The following is an 8,071-nucleotide window of genomic DNA, read 5'->3' as shown; positions in this document are numbered from 1 at the left end:
GATTTCTTGGATTTCTTCTGGAATGTCCCAATCTGTCATGTCCCCAACCGGCTCCACTGGTTCTGCATATGCCATGACCAATGAATCTTTAGAGTAATAATCAGAGCAAAAACTTATATAATCCACACGGACGATCAGACAAGCAGCAATTGCATGCGCACAAACAAGCTGATCGAGTTGGAATACTATACATGAGCAAGTTCTTTCATGAATGTCAACTATCCCTTCCTTCATACCACCACCCAAAACATGAAATCGATGCTGAGACACTGGCCGAACGGTCATTCTTTCGGCCAAAATTCTCCTTTCGCCGACTATCTCATTTGCCCACGTCGTTAGACAAGTGCTCATCGATTCAGCCACAAGTTTTCTATCATAAAACCATTGCTGTAATGTTTTTCTAAAGTGATCAACAAGATGAGTAATAGAAAATTTTCGCGGTTCCCTCATTAAAGAATTCACGCTTTCTGCAATGTTGGTGGTAAGTATGCTGTATCTCCTACCTTCAAATTCAGACCTTACCCAGTTACACATGCCCACATTATTCTCTAAGTAATCAGCCGCGGCCGAGTGGAGCATCCACAACCCTTCAAGTTGTCTTTTAAATTCTTCGTGTGCATATGCCTTTGCTGCATTAATAAAAGCTGGCTCGAATTGATCCCAAATAGCTTTGGACATCCTGAATTTAGACTTAATGTTGCCTTTGACATGGTAAAAACAAACTCCATGACCAATAGTGTGAAATGCTTTTAAAACGGCTCGCTTGATGGCAATGCATCGATCAGAGATAAATACTAATTCTGGCCTATCGCCAATCACTCCGTGTAACTCCGTCATAAACCATTCCCAAGCATCATTGTTTTCTGAATCTATGACCCCAATAGCTAACGGATACAGTTGATTATTACCATCCAGACATGTTGCTACAAACATGTTTCCACGATATAGCCCCTTCAAATGAGTGCTATCTACAGCGATCACAAGCCTTATGTACTGTGGGAAGCCCTTGATGGAAGATCCAAGCGCAACAAAGTAGTATAAGAAATTATCATCTCCATCCCGCTGGAGGTGTGTCACTGTGCCCTCATTCGCTTTGGTCAAAACGTGAGAGTATTTGGGAAGTAAGTTGTATGACTCTGTAGGGTTCCCTCGTACTATTTCAAGACCGACTTCTTTAGCTCGATATGTTTGCTGATATGTTAACTGGACCCCGTATTCTTGCTGCATGTCTGCTCTAATGTCATTCGGCGTGTATATCAGTTTATCCTGAATAAATTTATCCGCGATAAGATGGCCAACAACCCGACTCCTAACTTGACGGAGGCCACTAGGCAAAACCTCATTAGAGCACGTATGAAAATTGTCAACTCTTCTCACTACCCAAGGAACATTATGCTCATCCGAACCTCTTGTTGCGCGAAGACGCCAATTACATGATTCCGAAGAACAGTGAGCCTCAAAGCGTGTCGTTATGGACTGTGCAATCTTGAAATCAAACTTTTCCTGCAAGGCCACTTTGCGCAATTCCAGTATTAACTCATTCTTCTCAGCGAACAACTTTCCCACACCAATGTCGGCAGAATTACAGGTTCTAACTAAGTCTGGAGCAACCAAGTTTGAAGGCAAAACTGGAGCAAGACTCACCAGGGGATCAACTGTTGTCCTCCTCCTCGAACGGGCCATCAGAGGAATAGGTCGATTCTCTCTATTGTTAACAGGAATATCATACTGATTCTCATCCTCATCATTGATAGAAATATCGGAATGACCAGTGTCCCTATCATTAACTTCAGTATTGGAGTTCATGCCTTGCACATTATCAGCTTCTGTGTTGTTGGTGTTATAACCAGGATCATCATAACTGCGAAACTCATTATTCTGAAATGGAGAGTAATGTTGCCCTAACGATGTCCGTAATGGTAACACATTATCTTCAACATCCGCTAACGTAATGCCATTATCATCAATAGTGTTATTGTTTTCGTTGATTGGTGAGTAATGTTGTTGGAACGATATTTGTTGTGCTATCACATCTTCCTCAATATCGGGGACAGACTCGTTTGCTCTAAACGAACTTTCACTTTCCACAAGTGGCTCAGGATTTTCGGCCGGAACTCGAGGATGTGTGGTGACAAATATAGGGATGCATCCATAATTGACCACATCAGAGGCCATGTGCAGCACAACATTAACCATTTCATCATTAAATATATCCATAGGTAGTGAGCATGCACGATACATTGGGTTACTAGATCTCAAAGTTGTCTTCATTGACAAACTATATTCATTAGGATTTATCTGTAAAACTTCATACACCCTTGCCATAAATTGCTCAAACGTACAATCTTTTCGAACTAAAAATGTTGTATTCTTCGTATTCACGTACTCCGTACGGCCATCTGCTAATGTCTCCCACAAACCATTATAACATAATTGAAGTACAACAGAATCCATTAAACCTAAAAAAAAAAACAAAAGAGATAAGATTTCATGCTACAAAACCTAGTAAAAATGAATATGTAGTACATTTATGTGGATGAAATGAAGTATACAATTTTGGATTTACTTCGTCTCATCGTAAGCTTCGAAACGATATATTATACACCTAAAACGAACAAATGTAGCCCACGTTATTACTTTCGGAAAATAACTTAAATTTAGCGAGACAGGCAGTGGGACAGGTGCCTGTCTCACATAAAACCAACAGATTTATGTGAGACAGGCGCCTGTTCCACTTGCCTGTCTCACATAAAACCAGTGGTAACAAGTGAGACAGGCGCCTGTCCCACTTGCCTGTCTCACATAAAACCAGTGGTAACAAGTGAGACAGGCGCCTGTCCCACTTGCCTGTCTCACATAAATCCAGTGGTAACAAGTGAGACAGGCGCCTGTCCCACTTGCCTGTCTCACATAAAACCAGTGGTAACAAGTGAGACAGGCGCCTATCCCACTTGCCTGTCTCACATAAAACCAATGGTAACAAGTGAGACAGGCGTCTGTCTCACATGCCTGTCCCACTTGCCTGTCGCACATATTTTGGTGAGACAGGCAAGTGGGACAGGCACCTGTCTCACATAAAACCAGTAGATTTATGTGAGACAAGTGCCTGTCTCACTTGTTCTAGGCTTCTGTTTTACTCGATTTTTCAGGGGTTTCAATGATTGATTTTCATTTTTCAACTCAAACTCACTACTTTAACAAGTCACATTGTTTTGTTAATGAAAAATAACAACATTTGTAATAAAAACTCACTTCAATTTCGAACTCAAATGATAAAATCAATAGATTAAAAGTTTAGGTTATGGTAAGAGTATAAACTAACCTTAAGAAGCTCTCCAATTGATAATTATATCTTCAATTATGTAATGTTTGTTTGATGAAATTTGCTAATTTATTGAGAGTGATGGAGTGTGTTGAGTGATGAAGTTTGTTAAGTTGAAAAGAGAAAAGTGGTGGAGGTGCTGGAATTGAAGAGGGAAAATGACATGTCTTTGTAAATTTGATGAAAATGATGAGGGTAATGTAGTCCAAAAATAGGGTATTTGGCTAGTTATGATAGAAAAAAGTTTGAGGGGTTAAAGTTAAAAATTGCCTAATTTTTTTGGCTATTTTTATAAATTTCCCTTATAATAACTCTTTTAACTTTCTCGTTTGTTCTCAAGAAATCAAAACGTTTCTCTCTGTCTCTTTTTCTGATTTTCAGTCAATTTCCCACTCCACAAATCCCGGAAGATAATTTCAAACTACAATTTATGATCTTTGCCGGTCTTCAGTGGGAATTTTGTATGTAATTTATTTTCTTTGCTGGTCTTCTGTGGGTATTTTGCATTAAAAATATTTTTTTCGTACAAATCTCGTACATTTTTCAAAATGGTGGTTTACACCATGATTATACAATAACGACACTTTATATATTTAATCTATATTGCCAAGAAGTGATAATTCACATTTTTCTGGTGATGACGTTCACACTACTAGCTATTTACATTTTAATTAAATCAATAAATGATTTCATCAACCTGCAAAGTTGCTGGCCTTTTTGAAATTTTAAAGAGTTTACAGAGTAAAATTTAATCTTTTATAATTAGTATATGAGTGTGTAATAATTTTATCAACTCGCAAAGTTGTTGGCCTCTTTGAAATTTTAAAGAATGTACAGAGTAAAATTTAATCTTTTATAATTAATATATGAGTGTGTAAAGTAATAAAGTATTTAAAGAAATATTTAAAGTGCAAATAGCCCCTCCCGCAGCATAACTTTATTAGAGTTGGCTATATATGATTATAATATAAATAACTGGCAACTGCATTAATAGATTAAACTGTTTTGAAAAATTTCCACTTCAGATTTGTGTTTTGAATGTATGTATAAATTTTTAACAAACCCCACATCATTGTCTTGATCACTTTTTAATTAGTGCTTTTTATATTGACGATTAATTCATCAATCATAAACTCAAAAATTATAAATAATCGTGTCCTCTATTCATGTTTTAATACCAATTCATGCGTGTCTTGGTTCAACACATTTGTGACAAGAGTTGTCAACACACGAGACTGAGAATCCAATGAGTGAGCACTGAGCAATCTTTATTTATTCAAACAGCCAGAAGAATATGCAAGTTCGAGAAGAATATGCAAGTTTGAATAAAGAAAAAATTAGGTACTGCAAAGGAAGTTTCATGGCAATTGATTAATTGATTCCAAGGGCAAGTTCAAGGAACTTTAGGGGGAAAAAAAAAAAAGAAACAATAAACAATGACTTGTTCTTCTATAGAGCTTGCCACCAATTCTCTAGTCTTTGCCTCCCATTTTTTATAATAACTTTTTGGCAGGTCATTATGGTGATTCTTTCATGATCCCTTAAATTCAAGGCACATTTGCTCCCTCAAATTGAGACCTCTCAATATAGGGATGTTTAGGTCATTGTAAGTTGCATTTGTCAACAATGTACATAGTATATTCTTTGTCACACACATACATACATACACACACATACATACATACATACACACATGATGAGAGTTGAATGCAGAATCTTGTGACCACATGGGCATTTATTCAGCAGAATCAGAGAAGATGTGATGTGTTTCACTCTCTTTTGCTTGGCTTATTGTATTGCATTTATCTTTATTTTATTTATTTTTTCCTTTGTGATTTAATAATGTAAAATACCCAACGAAGATTGATTGATGGCATCATATACAATATATGAAACTGGTGGCAGATGTCAACCATGACGTAATTAACAACAAAATTTCATTAAACGCATTTACCTGTTACTTTCACTTTGAATGAACTTAGTTTATATATATATTATAATAATAATAATAATAATATCTATCGTACGTCCATATACATTTTAAAATCATAACATTATATTTCTTCTCGTGTACCTTTTTAATTTTTCTTTCTTTCTTTCATATATATATATATATATATAATGTGACAGATTATTGATGTCTACTTGTTCTTCATATTAACGTCTAACACCATATTTTGTATAAGGAATCATAATGAGACAAGCTTACTTCTCCTAAAACAATCATATGTATTTAGTAAATATTACTTCTTCTAAACTATTGTGAGAATTCAAATGATTGATATGGACATAATATTGTATAAAATTTATTTACACATATATAAACATGTATGTATAATTGTTTTATTGTGTATATATGATAATTGACAACTAATATAATTTCTTAATTTTAGTGTTTAGTTTGTTATCTCAATATAATTAGTAATAATAACATTCTTTTAAGTTTGATGATTTTATTTTCTATAATTTTGGATATCTATAATACATGTGAGGATGCATATGGAATTATATTAAATATAAAATTGATTCTCAAAATCAGATCTTAAAAAATTACTTCTTTTCTACTTTTCAAAATCTACTACAAAATAGTGTGATTTTTCTAAAAGTGATTTAAAAAAAAAAAAACCAAACACCATGATTAACTTTTAACTTTATAAAATTACTTTTGAGCCTCTCAAAAGTAATCAAAAGGAACTGTTAATTCTATTAAAATTAATTCAATAATTATTATGGAAGAAAGTTAATAATACATGTATATTTGTGAAAAGCTAATTGGCATTCATCATTAGATGGTAATATAGTGAAATTAGTAAAGTGAATAATAAAAAATTAAGAAATTGTATTGTATTACTTATCGTAAAAGTAAAAAAGGAAAATCGGTTGAGAATATGGTTGGTTCCATTGGAATCTTTAGTATCTCCTCACTTATGCAATGATACCATCGGTGGTGGCCGACAACTATGGTTTTTGCTTTTAAATTTTTTTGTCTTTTTTGTTTATTATAATGAAGTAATATTTTATTTCAATAATTAATAAAAAAAATCAATTTTCCTAAAATTATTAGGACGATTTAGTATTTCATCAAGCAACGTGTGAAAACTCACCTCAACTTTTAATTAAACCGCAATTAGAATTATTTACCAAATATTTTACAGCCTTAGCTTCCAAATCACTAAGAGAAACAAATTCTTTTTCCTTTTTTTTATAAATCCGGATATGTATGGGCCACAAATTAATTACATCAGCTCTATTTGCCCACCGCCTTCGAATTAGCACCCACAGATGTAATACATCAGCTCATACTCACCGACTGCTTTTGAATTAGCATGTTTTCTATAAGTATGTTTTCTTCTTTGTTAATGATATTTGAGTGGGAAAATTTAAATCCCACAATTCTTACACCACCACATGAAGTTGCCAATTAAACTAACTAGCATCCACCTTCTTATGTGTTATTCAATTATCTATTATATATGTTTTTCATCTTCCTTTTTAATCCAGACCCACAAATTTAATACATCAGCTCAAAACCACCTCCTATACGAAGAAACACATTTTAGAAAAGTTTTTCACTCTTCTTTATTAATATTTAATTAAGTGAGATAATTTCAAATGCCACACCTCTGGTACCACTATAAGAAATTTTACTAGTCAAACCAACTACCATTCACCTTCTTTTGTATTATTCAATTATTTATCATCTTAATCGTTTCCTTTAATCTGAATAATATCTTGTCCACAGATTTAATAAATCAGCTCAAAACTACCAATTGGTTTTGAATTAGTAGCCACAAATGAAATACATCACCCATATTTATTCACCGCTTTTGAATTAGCATTTTTTCTATAAACACATACAAAAAAATAACATCTAAAAAATCTTTGCATTTTTTTTTCCTTTGTCAATGATTATTTGAGTGAGATAATTCAAATCCCACTCTTCTTATACCACCACAAGAAATTGCCAGCTGAATAAATTAGTATCCACTTTTTTATGTGTTATTCAAAATATATATCGTACATCTTTACCTCTTTCTTTTTAATCCAAATGCAATATTTAACACATCAGCTCAAAACCACCCGCTAACTTTTGAATTAGCATGTTTTTTATATGTCTATGGCAAAAATCACTTTTTAGGGAAAAGTTTTTAACTCTTCTATGGCTTTATTTGAGTTAGATAATTTCAAACCTCGCACCTCTGATGCCATTCTAAGAAATTTTATCAATTAAATTCGTGGACAAGACATTTTAAATATGTGGACAAGATATAGAAAATTGATCATAACTCTTTTTTTTGTGTTATTCAATTATTTGTCATCTTAATCTCTTTCTTTAACCTGAATAATATCTTATCCACAGATATAATACATCAGCTCAAAACTATCTAACGCTTATGAATTAGCAATTTTTCTATATGCATATATTTAAAAAAAAGGGGGGCATTTTGGAACAAAATTTTCATTTCTTTTGTTATGATATAATCTCAATAAAATATTATAAGATTTTAATTTTGCCCTATATCTTGTAGTTTACCTAACGAAAATGTGACCTAAATTTCAGACTCAGCGCATCCCGTTTAATTAATAAAAATTTGTTAACAAATTAAACAAATACATAGACCTATTTTGGTAATTGCATTAGTAGCGCAAACTCAAGGTAATTTGCAGATGGGAATCCTAACAATGACCATTTCACAAACTTCCAAAATCCCCCTAAACCCCTTGTCAATTCTATAAATAAACCCCACC

The sequence above is a fragment of the Citrus sinensis genome, chromosome 9 (assembly GCF_022201045.2).
Source record: "Citrus sinensis cultivar Valencia sweet orange chromosome 9, DVS_A1.0, whole genome shotgun sequence".
NCBI classification, from domain to species: Eukaryota; Viridiplantae; Streptophyta; class Magnoliopsida; order Sapindales; family Rutaceae; genus Citrus; species Citrus sinensis.
Note: the sequence above shows the minus strand (reverse complement) of the source record.